This window comes from Typopeltis vanoorti, chromosome 14, assembly GCF_054136105.1.
Source record: "Typopeltis vanoorti isolate ZY-2024b chromosome 14, IOZ_Tvanoo_1.0, whole genome shotgun sequence".
Lineage (NCBI taxonomy): Eukaryota > Metazoa > Arthropoda > Arachnida > Uropygi > Thelyphonidae > Typopeltis > Typopeltis vanoorti.
In genome coordinates this window covers 12,095,277-12,112,889 of record NC_143562.1, presented here as the reverse complement: position 1 = coordinate 12,112,889, position 17,613 = coordinate 12,095,277, and the positions used below count along the sequence as shown (strand labels likewise).

At 39.9% G+C, this 17,613-nt stretch overlaps 1 protein-coding gene across 1 annotated transcript in view; it reads left to right on the top strand.

Annotated features, from left to right (window-relative positions):
* Positions 1-6,261: 6,261 nt before the first annotated feature.
* The window catches only part of LOC150099231 (uncharacterized), a 139,949-nt gene continuing 128,597 nt past the window's right edge, over positions 6,262-17,613 (top strand). The window contains exon 1 of the mRNA XM_090404287.1: positions 6,262-6,432. The gene's annotated coding sequence lies outside the window, so the exon portion shown is untranslated. The remainder of the gene's footprint in view (positions 6,433-17,613) is intronic.

Genomic DNA, 17,613 nt, shown 5'->3' with positions numbered 1-17,613 from the left:
TAAGTTGCTGCCCTGCAAAGCTATTGTGCACCTTACCAGCATAATAAATGCAATCTCCAGGTTCCAATATTTGCCTTCCTTGTGGAAAGTCGCAGATATAATCCCAATATATAAATTAGGAAAAGACCTACCTCAAATTATCATCCCATCAGTCTGATCTCTAGCTTGGGTAAAATTGGGGAAAAAGCCACCCTCTCCAGACGTCAAGTCTCAGTAAATAACCTAAACATTCTTCCTGAAGAACAATTTGGTTATCGGCAATCCCATAGCACTACCCAACAAATTCACAGATTATTCGAGAACATCATCACCGGCTATAATTGGCAACAATACACCAGAGCTGTTTTCCTCGACATAGCAAAAGCATTTGACAAGATATAGCACTTTGGATTACTGCACAAATCTCAGCTGACATCTCATTGAAAATGGTCCACCTAATTAAATCATATCTTCAGTATAGACGCATGCAAGTCAAGATAAATGGGACACCTTCAACCGAGCGTTATGTCTTGGCTGGAGTTCCACAAGGATCCTTACCAGCTGCGATCCTGTTCTCATTATATATATATATATATATATATATATATATATATATATATATATATATCAGCTAACGCCTTTTAATTCCCCGTATACGGGGAGTAGGCGAGGCCATTTAGCCCTATCTAACTTTTGGAGACTGAGTGGGCAGTTCAATCTCCACTGGTACCAATCAAAGATAGATGGCCCAAGGCTATCACTAATTAAGCGGTACTCAGTGAAGAGAGACGGCTCAAATGTGCCGCCATCTCGTGGTCCCTAACCCTAACACAATATATTTAATGTCTGAAATAATGTGGGTTCTACGGTCGATTTTCTTGAGTTTACAGGACGAAAAACCCGAGTTTCCGGGAGGAAAAACCTGCTTGCCCGTGCCAGAGATCGACTAACTCGGGAACCGGTCGAAAAAAGGCTTAGAAAAATTTCCTCTAGTCGCCGACTAGACTCGAAACGAAGTCTTCCTTCGTGCGGCCAAGCGCGGTGGTTGGCAAACGCCACATCCACTGAGCTACACAGGCTCCCTATATATGTCAGATATTCTGCACAACCCAATGTCATCCATCATGGCCCTCTACGCAGACGACACAGCAATACTAGCCAGATCTCGTCTGTCACACCTTTTTACCAAGAAAAATTCAAAAAAACATTCTAAAGCTAGAGAAATGGTTCTCCAAATGGAGATTACAAGCAAACCTCCAAAAGAACACAGCAATGCTCTTCACTAGAGGATCGGTATCTCTTACAGCGAACATCTACTGGTTTAATACCAAAATTCCTTTGCAGACAGAAACAAAATATCTTGGTGTAATACTGGAAAAAAGACTAACTTTTAACCGCCATATCAAGACCTGATCTGCAAAGGCATCTAAAGCCATCGCCCAGCTCTAAAGCAATCGCCTACTCCCCTAATTAACAGGAACAGCAAGTTAAGCACCAGAATTAAACTAGCTAATGATTCGTCCTATATTCATTTACGCCTGTCCAGCTTGGAGCCACACCACCAATACTAATATTCTCAAACTGCAATGTGTGTAAAACAAATGTTTACGAATGATTCTAAACGCTCCATGATTTGTCAGAGAATTCAACTTCATCGAGACACAATTCTTTCTTATATCTATTCCTTCCGACAATCTCTAGCAACAAAGTTCTTCCCAAACACGTCTATTCACCCGAATGCACTGATTGAGCAAGCTGTAAACTACGACGAAAAGGATCTACTCAAAAACACAAAAGATCAAAAGCTATATTAATATCCTGTAATGATACATAATCTCGATGCCCCTGCAGAGCGAGCAAACAGCTCATAATCCCCCCCCCTCACTGTATAGTTATCAGATAGCGGGGAACATAAAAAGAATTAGCTTCACTCTTGGAATCAGTACAGTTATGCGTTATGTTGACTTACTATTCATTGAAAAAATTCACTGGCACGTCCGTTGCGCACTTCATCAATCCAGCAGCCGTGAAAGTATATGTTATACTTCACCTAAGGAAATGTATACTGTCATCAGCAAACTTAATAACAAAAAGGCCCAGGACCTGATGAGATTTCCAACAAAGTTTTAAAAGTGAATCCTCATAAAGCTGTCATGCATAAAGTAGCCATTATTAATGCAATGATAACTCGTGGGAAACCAGCAGATATTATGCTACTCCACAAGCCGGGGAAGGCCCCTCAGTTCCCTTAAAACTACAGGCCCATCAGACTTATCATCCCTAGGTAAAATTGTAAAATAATTAATCCTTAACCATCTGCAAGATGAGACTAACAAAATCAATCTTATCACTAAAGAGCAATTTGGGTTTCGCACAGGCCACTGCACAACTCAGTAGGTCACAGATTAATTGAATACATTACAACTGGGTTTGTTTGGTAGCAACATACAGGAGCAGTCTTCCTTGACGTGGCAAAAGCATTTGACAAGGTTTGGCACAAAGCCTCATCTACAAATTTTTAACTGCTAATTTTCCATTATACCTCACAAACCTCATTGATTCCTATCTGAAAAAACTGGAAATTCCAAATTAAACTGCTCAGATCCGCTGCGAGAACAATTACAGCAGGTGTCCCGCAAGGATCCCTGCTATCCACGCTGCTTTTCAACATCTGCGTTGCAGAAGTTCCAAGCACAACATCAACCACAATAGCTTTCTGCATGGACGACATGGCGATTATGACCAGATCACTCGGACTGCTGTTAGCAACGCAGCGATTACAGAACGCAGTAGCTTACCTTGAAAAATGGTTCAAGAAATGGAGAATAGATATCAATGCTGATAAAAGCTCTGCTATACATTTTACAAGAAGAAAAATTTCGCATCACGGAGAAATTAAAATGTTCAATGTTGTTATCCCATGGCATACCAAATTTAAATACTCAGGAATACAACTTGATGGACGCCTCAGTTTTAATCCTCACATTCTATATGTTTGCAACAAAACCAAGGCAACAATTACCCAGCTCTATCCTCTCCTCAACCGGAGATGCCAAGTAGCACTGAAAACTTATGGGTCTGATGAATTAATTTTAATTTATTTTTAGACTTCAGAAGATTAGACTTCAAATTATGGATCACCTGCTTGGGGTCACACTTTCCCCAATAACAGCAAGAAAGCGTAAGTGCTACAAAACAAATGCCTCCGAATGATTTTTGACACCCCGTGATTTGTGCAAACGCTCTCTTACAGCGTGATAAAGCCATACCAGAGATTTCTCCATTTCTCCATGATATTGCCTCCAAATACTTTTCACACACTCTCCATTCCAATCAACTCGTTCAAGAGGCATCCAGTTACAGGGAAAACGACAGATGGAAACACAAGAGACCGAAGGCAGCTCTGCGCGTCGGTTCAAGCGCTCTTACATAGCCCTAATATCGGCAAGTCAGGTGCTCGATAAACCTTTCTGTACATAATCAACTCCTAGGCGATCTACAGATCAAAATCCGTACGATTGTTTTCCATGTTAGAGTCAATGAACCTTGAGAAATTTGTGCAGGACTGGCTTGGGATGACTTCTGCTTCTCCCCTAAGCTTCATAGTACCGAGTTGTGGTCAGAACAGAGATCATTTATCACCTGTAACTGGAATTAATGTGAGGTGTTTCTGAATATCCAATACATCAGGTCTGCCTTGGTTTCCGTAGTGCGCTGGCTCAACTGGAACTGCAAATACAACGTTTCTTAAAACAGCAAAATTGTAGAGTCATGCCATTATTATGAAAGCTTTTGCTGTTCCGCGTGGGATGCTTTGAGTTCAGGACTTCTACCACGATTATTGCTTCATTAGTGTCGAGGTGCTGAAAGAGAGATCCGAAGTTAAGAGAGGTTTGGCAGGAGGATTTTAAACTGAGGATAATTTCAGGCTGCCTACGTTGTTCGTATGGATTTCATTTCCGGTTTCTTCTAGATATGTGGTTGTGGAATTTTGTATTTCATTGTATAGGATGTTTTTCTTAAGAAATATACCTGTGCCATCTCCTCTGCCATTCAGACTGTCATTTCTGAGCAGTGAATAATATCTGAGCATGGGGTTATCACACGGCCAAAGATGAGATTCATTGATTAAGAGGATGTCAATTCTGAAGGGGTCTGCAAAATCTTGGAACTGATGAAGTTTGTTCCGGAGACTGTTAGCATTTCAGTATGCTATCTGTATGGAGTAATTTGAGATTGTCGTTTTATCCATTATTAAGGATTTAAAATACGAAATGGATATTTTTTAGAAACTTGTTTGTCTCACTCTGGTTTGGGTTGGTTTTGCTAAATCTGGTTAGAGATCTTCGATGGTTGCAGCTAGTATAGCAGCAGAGTTTTAACTGCTAGGAATGGGTAGCTCAGCGGTTGTGGCGTTTGCACACCACGGCGCTTGGCCCACGAAGGAAGGCTCGATTTCGAGTCTAGTCGGCGACTAGAGGAAATTTTTCTAAGGCTTTTTTCTACTGGTTCCCGAGTTAGTCGATCTCTGGCACCGGCAAGTGGGTTTTTTCTCCCGGAAACTCGGTTTTTCGTCCAGTAAACTCAAGAAAATCGACCGTAGAACCCACATTATTTCACACATTAAATACGAGTGTTAGGGTTAGGGACCACGAGATGGCGGCACTTGTTGACTGGTCACTCTTTACTGCGTGCCGCTTAATTAGTGATAGCCTTGGGCCAGCTATCTCTGATTGGGTACCAGTGGAGATTGAAATGCCCACTCAGTCTCCAAAAGTTAGATAGGGCTAAAAACGGCCCCGCCTACTCCCTATATATACGGGAACAAAAAGGCGTTAGCTGATTTTTTTTTTTTTTTTTTTGAAATGGAAAGTTCTCCTTATTGAGACTAATGATTGTAGTCAAAAGAACTACTAGCAAAATTCCTGAAAACTGAAGCCTGCTAGCGAAATTTTGTATATATACAGGGTGTTCGGGATAAATTTGACAGTTTCGTAAGGAAAAAGAAAATCTTCTTTGTATCTATTAAATTTAATGAATTGACAAAAAAACATTACAGGCAGAGTTAATTACAATACTATCAACAAGATTTACTCAAAATAACCACCATTAGCATCGATCACAGCTTCAATTCTGCTTCGGAACCTCGAACAAGCTGATGCTACAGTCTCCCTGGGAAGGGCCGCAAAAACTGTTTTAATTTTATCCATTAACTGGGCTTTTGTATTACTGGAAGTGCGATTGGTGTCTTTTTCAACTGCGCCCCATACAAAATAATCCATGGGGTTAAGGTCTGGGGAGTTTGGAGGCCAAACATTTGGACTGGTGAAGTCGTAGAAATTTTCAGACCACCATTTTTGACTTTTCCCAGAGGTGTGGCAAGGGGCCGAATCCTGCTGCCATACATACGGCCTACCATTGGCTACCCTTGTTATCCAGGGCTTGACTACAGTTAGCAACTCCACGAACAAAGCCCGAATTCCAATGCCAGAGTTCTTCAACACCTGTTCCTGCAGATTTGCGAGGAATTCTGCTGTACGAACGCAATCAGATCGTCTGCTAGGGATCTTTCTTCTTGCTACATCCTCGTAGTCACCATTGCAAGTCTCTAGTTCATGCCTGATTGTTTTTACTGTATTCAGGGAGCATTGGGCAGCAGTCGTAATATCCTTATTTTGATGGCGGGCACGAATCATCATGATACAAGTTATTCTCTTCCATGATTCAGGTGGGTTCCAGCTATCCATCCTTTCTGACATCTTGTATATGAATGAAGAAGGGTCCAAACTTTTAAATGAAGAGAAGTGTGTGTTAATACATGTAACTTACGGAAAAATATAATTAATTATAAATATGTCAAATTTATCCCGAACACCCTGTATATACAAAATTTCACTAGTAGGCTTCAGTTTTCAGGAATTTTGCTAGTAGCATAATCATTAAAATCACTATCACCAGAAAAACTGTGCTAACTCGTCATCGGTCACATCCAAACAACTCCCAGTTAATATAATAGCAGCAAGTTCCACGAGGTGACGGTTAGGAATGCATCCTAGGTCCTCGCCGAATTCCAAAATGTTACTTTCAGCTATAGATTTATTTTATTTATTATTTATACTTCCAGCCAAAATGTTCCTACTATTACATTTGAAAATAAAAAGGTGCTAGCGCAATTTTTTTTATTTTTTTTAAATTTTGAAACGTCATTTTGAAATTTAAGTCGGCAGAGGACGCGGGACACTGTTTCAAACGCGCTGGGGTTTCGAGGTGTTATTTCTTGCATTTGGTGTGTTGAGTGAAATCCCGAGAATGGAATTAATTGTTAACGGGAAGTTAAAGAAATCACACGGTGAATTTGTTTGGCGCATATGAGTTTGGTAGTCGATCGAGTGGTTCGAGTTTTGAATTAGCGTGAATTGGGGAATGGCGTTCTGCATTTCGTGAAATATCAAGGTAAGACTATTTAGATGCAATTTAATTGCTATCGCTTTCTTTAGTCTACGCTTGATATTGCTGGCAGGCCTTTGTGGCTGTGGGATATTCTACAAAAATTTATGCTGGCAGGTCTTTAGACCTGCGGGATTTTTATTACCGCACATACGCAGTTAAAACGATATGAGCGTATCTAGACGTATTCACTGATTTGCTCGATAAAGAGCCGGCTCTTGTACTTATTAATAAACTCCAAAAGATGTTCAAGCTGACATGGCCTACTAGCATGATTGACCCTGACATCATTATCGAGTCACTCGATAAAAGCCTAGCACTCACTTTTATTAAAAAACTTCTCAAAAAGTTTAAACCGGATTGGCCCGGTTATTTAAACTTGTATTCCTCACCTGAAGTCGACGTTGAGGAAAATGAAGACTCTCCTCAAATGGAGGAAAAACTCAATCTAGTTGTCTCTACCTCTAATCCTTCTGATCAAGGAGAAATCCATGCTCTTGTAAGAAGAGAAAAACTCTCGCTGCTGAACCAACAAATGTTGTTGGTATGGACGAATATGTTCCCATTTCAGATCCCTCTGCTTCCCCCAATGAAAAGGTGCCACCGATTATCCAAAGGGAAAAGCAGAGATGGACAACACTTACAACCATCATGGCTAATTTACAAATAAGTTATACATCTGCTAAAAATGCAGACGAAGGTATAAGAATTCAGCCCACCACGGTGGCTGATTATAGAAATCTTACAAAGGAATTGGATGCAAGAGGAACTCGATATCACACATTTTCACTCGCCTCCGAAAAAAATCAAAGTAGTCCTACGAGGAGTCTCCGAGGATATTGACACGGATGAAATAGTTACTGACCTTAACTTACAGGAACTATCTCCCATAAAGGTCACTAGAATGTTTAGATCAAATAAGACACCTATGCCTTTGGTCTTGGTTGAGATTTACAACATTTACAAAAATATCTATAATTTAAAATCAATCTGTGGACTCAAAATCACCCCAGAACAATTGAGAAAGAAAGCATCTTCTGGGTAGTGCCACTGATGCCAAAAATTTGGCCATGCCCAGAAGCTATGCAAAGCTCAGTTCAGATGCCTAAAATGTGGCGCGAATCACCCCACAAACACCTGTGCCAAGCCAAAATCCAAATCGGGTAAGTGCGCTAATTGTGGGGATCCTCACCTTGCTAATTATAGAGGGTGTATACATCACCCCAAAAACAGATGGAATGATCCAAATCATCAATCTACCTCGTCATCTAGTGCGAGAGTTCCTGAAGCTCAGGCTCCTCAGTTCTCCAAGAGTGAGATCATGACATAAGGGGCTCAGTTAATGATGGGCGAGCACCAGCACTCTCTGATGCATGGGAAAAAAATCATCCCAAACTCTCTTAGGATTATCGGTTGGAATGCCAACGGTATAAAAAATAAACTTAGAAATACATGAATTTAATAATAGATACAACCCAGATATATTGCTAATCAATGAAATGCACATGAGGCCTGCTGACACCCTGAAAATCAGAGGGTATCAGATTTACAGAAACGACAGACTTGGTTATAGAGGTGGAGGTACAGCCACCCTTATAAAAAACTATATGAATCGTCATTCAATAACCAACCCTACTACCACCAACCTCGAAATCACAGGAATTAATGTTCTCACAAACTCGATTGGAAACCTCAAAATTTTTTTTGCGTACAACCCTCCATTAAAGACATTATTGACCTCAGATCTGGATGCCATCCTTGGAGTAAAAGGACTGGTCATCATTGCTGGAAACCTCAATGCAAAACATCCTGCTTGGAACAGTAAATCTGCCAATAAAAATGGTCGCATCCTTTCTAGCTACACAGGATCAAACTATGCTGTTGTGGCTGGACCTACTGAACCAACTCATCTCAGTACATCTGGCACCGCTGACATCCTGGATATAGCCATCCTGCAAGACATTAAACTACAGTACAGCCTTATATCACTAAACGAGCTGTCGTCGGATCACAACCCAATTCTACTGTGATTGGAAGAACAAGAATGCCTGTCTCCTCCCTCTCATTCAGGCATATCGTGGGAGATTATCTAAAGCACTTAGGGATCAAATGGGATCCGTCCCTCACATATGCACACCAGAAGATGTGGAATCTGATTAAGTCTGCTATAATGGTTGCAACCTTCCAGAAACCTGATTCCCAAGCCTGATTGTTTGCCTGAGGACATTATGGACCTGATCAGAGAGAAGAGCAGAGCTAGGAAGAGATTTCATAACACTCACACGCCTCAGGATAAGACAGTGCTTAACAGATTGAATGGAGCAGTAAGAGATGCACTTAAAACACATAGAAACCAAGTTTGGGATAAAAAGTTAGCCTCTATCTCACCTATTGATCACTCTATCTGGGGACTACTGAGAAACATCAAAATTAAAAACAGATCCCCCCCTATAATCTCAAACCAGGGCCAGGTCCACACAGATGCAGATAAGGCAGAAGCCATGCTAAAAAATCTTGAGGATCAGTGCAAACCTTCTTATAACAACTTAGATTTCAATCATCTGTACAAAATCCACAGACAGGTCAGGCATGCACTAAACCTCCCAGATACTAGTGCTGGCCATATTGCAACTGCATCACCTGTTGAATTATATGATATTATTAAAAAACTTAAGAACAATAAAGCTCCTGGACCAGACAGCATCTCAAACAGGATGATCAAGCTGCTGCCTCAAAAAGCTATAGTGCACCTGACCAGTATAATAAATGCAATCTTAAGACTTCACTATTTTCCTTCCACCTGGAAACTGGCTGATGTGATTCCTATACATAAGCCAGGCAAAGACCCACACTTACTGCAGAATTATCGTCCAATCAGTCTCATATCCAATCTGGGTAACATTGCAGGGAAGGTCTCCAAACCTCAATAAATGACCTAAACATCCTCCCTAAAGAACAGTTTGGTTTTAGGAAACACCATAGTACTACCCAGCAAATCCACAGAATTGTCGAATACATCACCAGTTACAACAGGCGCCAGTGCACAGGAGCTATTTTCCTAGACCTATCCAAAGCATTTGACAAAATCTGGCATTTTGGACTCCTGCACAAACTTATCTCAGCCAGTACCTCATTAAAAATGGTTTCATCTAATCCATTCATATCTTCAGAATAGATCAATGCAAGTTAAAAGCAACGGTTTACATCGTCCCAGTGCCATATCTTTGCTGGAGTGCCACAGGGATCTCTACTGGCTCCATTGCTGTTTTCTGTATACGTGTCAGACATCCCACACAATCCGATGACTTCCATTTTGGCCCTGTATGCAGACTATACGGCAATACTAACCAGATCTCTCAGACCCCACTTCGTTACCAGAAAGCTTCAAGAAAACCTTCTAAAGTTGGAGGGTTGGTTCTCCGAGTGGAGACTGGAAGTCAACCCCCTGAAAAGCTCAGCCGTTCTTTTCTCAAAAAAGCCAATGTCTCCTGCAGGGGATGTGTTACTATTCAATACTAAAATTCCCTGGCAAACAGAAACAAATTACCTGGGTGTGATTCTTGACAAAAAGCTATCTTTCAACCAACACATCAAGTCTGCGTGCATAAAAGCATCTAAAGCCATAGCTCAGATCCATCTGCTAATTAATAGAAATAGCAAGCTCAGCAACAGAATCAAATTGCAACTATACCAGATGAAAATTCATCCTATAATCACCTATGCCTCTCCGGCCTGGAGCCGCACCTCTAATACTAACATTATCAAAATACAGTGAGTGCAGAACAAGTGCTTGAGAATGATTCTGAATGCCCCGTGGTATGTTAGAAACAACCAACTCCACAGAGACACAAATATTCCCTATATTCTCTCTTTTCTACAATCCTTAGCATCCAAGTTTTTCTTAAAGACGTCCACACATCCCAACGATTTGGTTCAACAAGCTGCAGCATATGAGCCAACGGACATATTCAAATATAGAAGACCAAAAGCTATATTAGCCTCCTATAGCAATGCATAATCTCCATGCCCATTCAGGGCGAGCAAACTGCTCGTAAATTTTACTCTCACTGTAACCACAACAGATAGCAGGGAATATGAAAAGCATTTTGCTTCGCCCTTAAAGACATAAATGTCAATTGTCAAGAAATCACAATACTGGTTTTGAGAGTAATTGATGTTACAGACTAATCAGCTTTCAGCTCCTTGTAAGAATTGTTTACGAGTCAGTTATTTAAATCAAATATCACATTAGAATTATGTGAAAATTATATTGCTCCTTAATACTGAACTGTTTAGGGTCATTCATAAATGACATTCTAAGAACAAATGACTAAATTTAAGAACTGTACTAATTTCACTATATTTCTTTTAACGTGAAACTTCAAAGTTAGTAGTCATAAAAGGCGTGATATCAGGATGTGTTATTTTATTTAATATAGTATAGGTTTTGCCATGATTGTATATATTTGCTCTAGATAAATCTCGAAATATACTATTTTGTTTTGCTCAGTTCTAGGAAGAACTGAAGCGTGTAATAAGTAGCTTATATTATAGCTTTTGCCTCCTCTGTTCAATTATGTTACATATACCTAACAACCATATTCTTCTTGGAAATTGTTCAAATATGTGACATAAATTAGTGCTATAATCATGTTGAAGTAATGCAATAGCACTTTACAGCACATACAAACCGAAACTGTATGCACGTTTATCAATAACGTGTAGGTGTTCCTTTGGTTCAGGTCATCCTTTTGGTAATCATCCCACAAATTTTTTATGTTACTTTTATTTACTTGATACCCCAGTTTATTACAGAGGTGTTCTGAGTTGAGATCAAGAATATGTACAGACCAATTAGTTATTATTATTATTACATACCTCAAATTGCAGAGGGCACTCTGCTCCATCTACACTTTTTAACTTTTATCCGTACACAGTTCCTGAAACTATTCGACGTTATGCCATCTGCTACCTATTAACAGTATTTCTGGCCAAATTGTGTGTGTTTTGGCCTGTATGTGGGAAGAGAAAACTACAATTTTTGGGAGGGAAGATCCTGCTATTTCCATACAAAATCAGCTTATCTTCAGTTAAGAAAAGCACGTATAACTATTCTTGTCATGATGAGAATCAAACTTGGATCATTTTCCTCAAACAATGTTGTAATAGCACCTGTAATATTACTTATTGCATTCATCATGTTGAATGAGACTTAGATCTCTTCTGTAAAATTGTCATAATGCAGATACACTTGCATTATGCAGAATGTTGCACATCAGTTGGTGTTGAGTTCATCAGTGCAGCTGAGATGACATAATCGTCATTACTGATTGCCATGGTTTGGATTATATGCAGCAAGATTCAACAAATATGCTTTCCCTTTCATCTGTGGCAAGTAGCGGCAACTGGATAACTAGTTGACAAATAAAAAAATGATACAGTATTTTTTTTTTTTAATTTCATTAAAAATAACTTTCTCTGCAATTTTTTTTCATTTTAAGAAAACACAGGAAAGTAAGCAAAATAAAAAGAGTTATTTTAGTAACAAAAACGAATGTAATAAATAATAGTTTCCAAAAGATCAGTCTCATTTTCACTGTTCTTACTATTCTTATTTTTTTATTGACTTCTCCTTGCAATTATTATTATTATCCAGACCTCCATGGAGTCAAAAGACTCATCGTGGGAGGTCATTTTTAGGAAATACAAAGTCTATCATACCACTCCTTGAACTCATTAACCATCCCCACTCCAACCACTATCTCAGTCAATGCATTCGAAGGTTCAACGACCCTCCATGCAAAGAAACCACTCCTCACCACCTTGCACACAGCCTCCTTTCATAACTTCCAGGGATGGCCCCTTGTCATCGCTTGTTCCACCAAGTGAAAGAACCCTCCAACGTCTAGTGTGTAACTGCCTCTCAACAGTTTAAAAGTCTCGATCATATCACCTCTCCTTCTATCCAGCAAACTCTGCAGTCCACATTCCCTCAGTCGATCCTCATAACTCATATTGTGCTGTCCTGAAACCATCTTTGTTATCCACTTCTGTACCCTTTCCACAGTCAGTTTATCCCCTTCAAATCCTGGGGACCAAATCTGAGAACAATAGTTTAAGTGTAGTCTGATCAGTGCCTTATACAACGGAATGATAACTCTAATAATATTTTTTGGTTTACTGATCAAATAACCTTCATGAGGAATGATAACTCTTTTATCTCTGCAGGTCAGCATTCTTCTCAGTATTGCAGCAATCCTCTGACTTACCCTCACCACCTTTGCAATATGCTTCCTAAATTTCAGTTTTCTATCAATCATCACCCCCAGATCTCTTCTCTCCCCTACCTCCTCCAGTACAGCTTCTCAAATCGAGTACGCATCCTCCCATCAATGGATCCCAAACCTCAAGACTTTACATTTTGCTGCATTGAACTGATAACCCCATTTATTTGCCTATCTGTCTAGTTTATTCAAATCCACTTGCAGGGCTGCCACATCTGCACTATTACTGATAACCCTTCTCAACTTCACATCATCAGCAAACAACTGAATGTCCCCTTGCAATCCATTAACAATATCACTGATATAAAGATTGAACAATAGTCCCAGTACTGAGCCCTGTGAAACCCCACTTGTAACCTTCTACTTCCTTGATATTGCCCCATCATACACAACTCTCTGATACCTATCAGTCAGCCAATCCTGAATCCATTTGACTAACCCGACATTTAAACCCATGTGCTACAACTTAAATATCAGCTTATAATGTGGCACCCTATCAAACACCTTTGCAAAATCCAAAACAAAATGGCAGTATATGCCTTTCCCTCATCAACTGCTCTTGTCACTTTATTATAAAAGACAATCATATTACTAAAATAAGAGTGCCCCTTAACAAATCCATGTTAATTCTCACAGATAACATTACCCTCATCTACCGAACGCTGTATATAGTCCCTCACTAATTTCTCCAAGGCCTTAACAACTACTGATGATGACACACAAACAGGCCTATAATTGGACACTTCCAGTCTGCTACCGCCCTTATGCAGTGGCACTATCTTACCTTTCTTCCATTCCCTGGGTACCTTTCCTTCAGCCAGACTTTTATTGTAAAGCCAGTTCAATGGAGCTGTCAGTTCTTTAGCACATTCTCTCAAAACCCATTGTGAAATACCATCTAGTCCAACAGCTTTATTGTTGTTGGACAATTTTAAAGTGCTCATTGAACAGCTCCACTGTCCTCTGCATCAATCACTCTATTTTCATTTTTATCCCACAATGTCATTCTCGCATAATTGTTTCTCCACCTCCTGGCCACATAGCTAAAAAATTCTCTAGGATTTTCTTTGGATCTTAGTGCCAATCTCTTCTCATATTCTAGTTTTGCCTTTCTCACCATTCTGGTCACTCTCCTGGCCTGCATCTTATATTCTTCGTGTATCTGTCCTTCACCTCTCTCCTTGTATATCTTCCATAATCACTTTTTCAACTGCAGTTCCTATTTGATATCATTTGTCATTCAGTTTACACCAAATTGTGTCCGCTTCTTCGCCTGTGGAATACAACTTCCTGTTGCTGCTAACAAATATTCCTTCGCAATTTCCCAAGCACTAATGATATCCTGGTCTTCCAATTCTGCCCTCCATGGAATTGCCCCTAGTTGATACCTAAGACTACTATAATCACCCGCCTTATAATTCCACATACATTCCCTTTTCTTTGATATACCTGCATGTCCGTTTATCTTCCCAAAGTCAAAACCACACGGTCACTCTCTCTCCAACTGGTGGGAGAGATGTCATCTCACTTATTATCAGCTCTTCTGATGCTATGACCAAATCCAAAACTTTTGAACCTCTTGTTCCCTCCATCACATGCTGTCGAAGACATTTGTCCCTCAAGAATTCCAGAAATTCTATCCCCTTCTTACTACTTGCATTTTCCTCTTCCCAGCTTATACTGCTATTGTTAAAATCTCACATAACAATCATTCTTCTTGCACTTGCCAAGATTAACTGCCTAAACATCTCCTGGTCCCCATCCTCTGTGCTCCCTGGTTTATAGTAACACCCCAACAAAAATCTTGTCTTAGCCATTTCTACCTCACACCATATGCTTTCAAAACCATTTGTGTCACACTGCCTTCCAAAGCCTTGACTCTAAGAGGACATAAGTCATCACTTATCATAAGCAGTACTCCACTACCACATTTTCCTTTCCTATCCTGCCGAAAAATGCTGTACCCTGCCACTTCAATTCCAGTTATTATATCATCCTCCGTCAACCACTTCTCAGAGATCCCAATAATCTTTGGCCAGGTTGATGCTATCAGCGCCATCAATTCATTTCCTTTATTTCGGATACTCCTGGCATTAGTGTAGAGGATAAAAATGTCACTGCTTCTATAGCTATCATTGTCCCCTCTCGACCCCCCCCCCCCGGCTCAATGTTTCCTGACATCGTCTCCCTTCCCCCAAGCACCCATTCCCACAAGAGGCCATCCCTGCTACCATCCACCCTGGGAATTCTAGTTTCCCTCCATTCACACGCTGACTCGTTCAGAAAACAACAATCTTTCCAGATGCCTTTGTCCTTCCTCATTCAAATGCAAGCAGTCTCTAGCATACAGTTCCCTTCTGTCTTCAAATGCCCTCCAAGCATCCACGTATTCCAACCCTCTCTTCTCACACATTCTGGCTATTATATGATTCAGTATTGCTGCTCTTCTGCTCAGTTCATCACTATCATACCTGGGCAACACACACAGTCTTCCCTCTCTGTGTTTTCTTTTGCACAACTTCAAGTAAGAATCTCAGATCCCTCGCCGCCTGATTTACACTGCCTCTGAAGTCATTCATGCCCACCATCACAATCATCTCATCCATCCTTTCAGCCCTCTTAATTACCCCCATAGCCACATTCTCTATTGTTCCTTCAGGCAAATACTCCTCACGCATCCTATCTTGTACACCACGGATCATTGAGTCACCATACATTACACCTCTCACCATTCCCCCTCTCCTACTGTTTCCATTCTCTCTTCCTCCATCACTCGCATAACTCTCTCATTCCCTCTCTTCCACTTATCCTATTCTCTCTTCTTGTGTTATTTCCATAACTCTCTCTCATTCCCTCTCTTCTACTATTCCCATTCTCTCCTCTTCTATCATTCACTGCCTATTTTCATTTCAATGAACCAAGAAAAAGAGGCCCCCCCCCCATCTGACTCGTCAAAGCCAGGACCATCGAAGAAGAAGAGGTTAGAGAAAGCACCGCTTCCTGTTGCTGATGTACGCTATGATGGTGTGGGTCACTGGCCAGAGTACCTCCCTGACAAGTAAAGATGCAAACTGTGTATCAAGAGTTACAGCAGAATGAAGCGTGGGAAATGTAATGTTTTGCTCTGCCTGAACAAAGAGAAAAACTGTTTCAAGGAATTCCACGTAAAATGACTTGAAAGTCACAACATTATAATTTTGTATACATTTTAAGTGGAAACTTCCTTATTTAGATATCATTATATTCAAAATAAATGCATTTAGATGTACACTGGAACAATAAAAAGACATTTTACGTTGCTTTCCACATATGCATCGCAATGTCCTAATGATGCCAATTGGAATCATTTCAGAATTCCTATCCTGAAATGCATTTTTCAGAAAAATACTTGATAATCTTCCTTTTTAAGACTTAAAGACAAAATAAATAGAAAGAAAAAAATTTTTTCACTTGTAAAAAAAATTCAGGTCAGAAAGGGTTAATTATGCCACCGTGGGTATGCAGAAGAATAGTGATAGCAGCAAAGTGAAAAGAAAAGTTGTTAGAACCACGATAGAGATGAAAAAAGAAATCATATCCAAACATGAAAATGGCATGTCTCGGATCTTGCTGTGCAGTTCGGTATGGCGAAATCAACGATCTGTACAATACTCAAAAATAAAGAGGCGATCAATTTTTGTCTATATTTTATCTATTTATTGTGTTTATTCTTTGTATGTAAGATTTTATGCATTCTCATTATGTTTGTATATGATCTTATGCATGAAGTACTGTTGTAAAGGTTTAAATAAACAATCATCTGCGGTTAGTAAACGGATTAATCCATTTTATATTAATTCTTATGGGAAAATGGTTTCAGTTTCCGAACAGTTTTCAGGGAACGAATTAAGTTCGACATCCAAGGTTCCACTGTATTTACTATTTACAAATCTTATTACTGTGGTTATGTGTGTATGTTTAGTCATGAATGCTCCACAGGTTTCATTATACAACAAAAAACTTAACCACAACACCTGCCACTCAGATAAGCCTATAATTTAATGCTTAAGTTTTATCACCTCCCTTATGAAGGGGTATAATCTTGCCTTCCTTCCACTCCTTAGGAACTTGACCCAATGCAAGACTCATATTAAAAAATATATCAAGGCAGGTGTCAATTCTCTGGCACATTCCTTCAGAATACCTGGTGATATATTGCCAAGTCCCACAGCCTTATTATCTAATTTGCTCAACTCTCCATACACCTCTTGCTCACTTACAGTCTGTCTCTCCTCGTCATCATCATCATCATCGACTCCTCTCAATCTCTTGATGAAGTCACATTCACAAGATTGAAAGACCTTTATGAACTGCTCATTAAGTATCTCCACTACATCTTCTGCAACAGCTGTCTTTCTGCCATTTTCTCCAATCAATATCATCCTCCCATAATCTTTTCTTTTTTTTTTTTTTTTTGCTGGCTACATATCAAAAGAACTCCTTAGGATTCTTTTTGGCTTCATTAGCTAACTGCTGTTTATAATACACTTTTGCTACCCTTACCAACTAAGTCACCTGCCTTGTCTGGTCTTTGTAATCCTCATGGAATTGGTTATCACCACTTCTCTTATGTTGCTCCCAGAATGCCCTTTTTTCACTGTATTGCATGCTTAATCTCTCTATTCATCTATTTCATACCTACCCTATTTAACCTTCTGACCCTTGGAATACATCTAGACATAGCTTCTACTAGATAGTCCTTGAAAATCCTCCAAGCTGCATTAATCTTTTTTCCAGCTAACTCCTCATTCAAGTGTGGTGGTATAAAAGTCTTACAGTGGCTCCACTGCATAGTTCAGAAGGCTTGGACAGAGGGACGAATTCCCGATGATTGGAGTAGAGCTCTCATAGTACCCATATATAA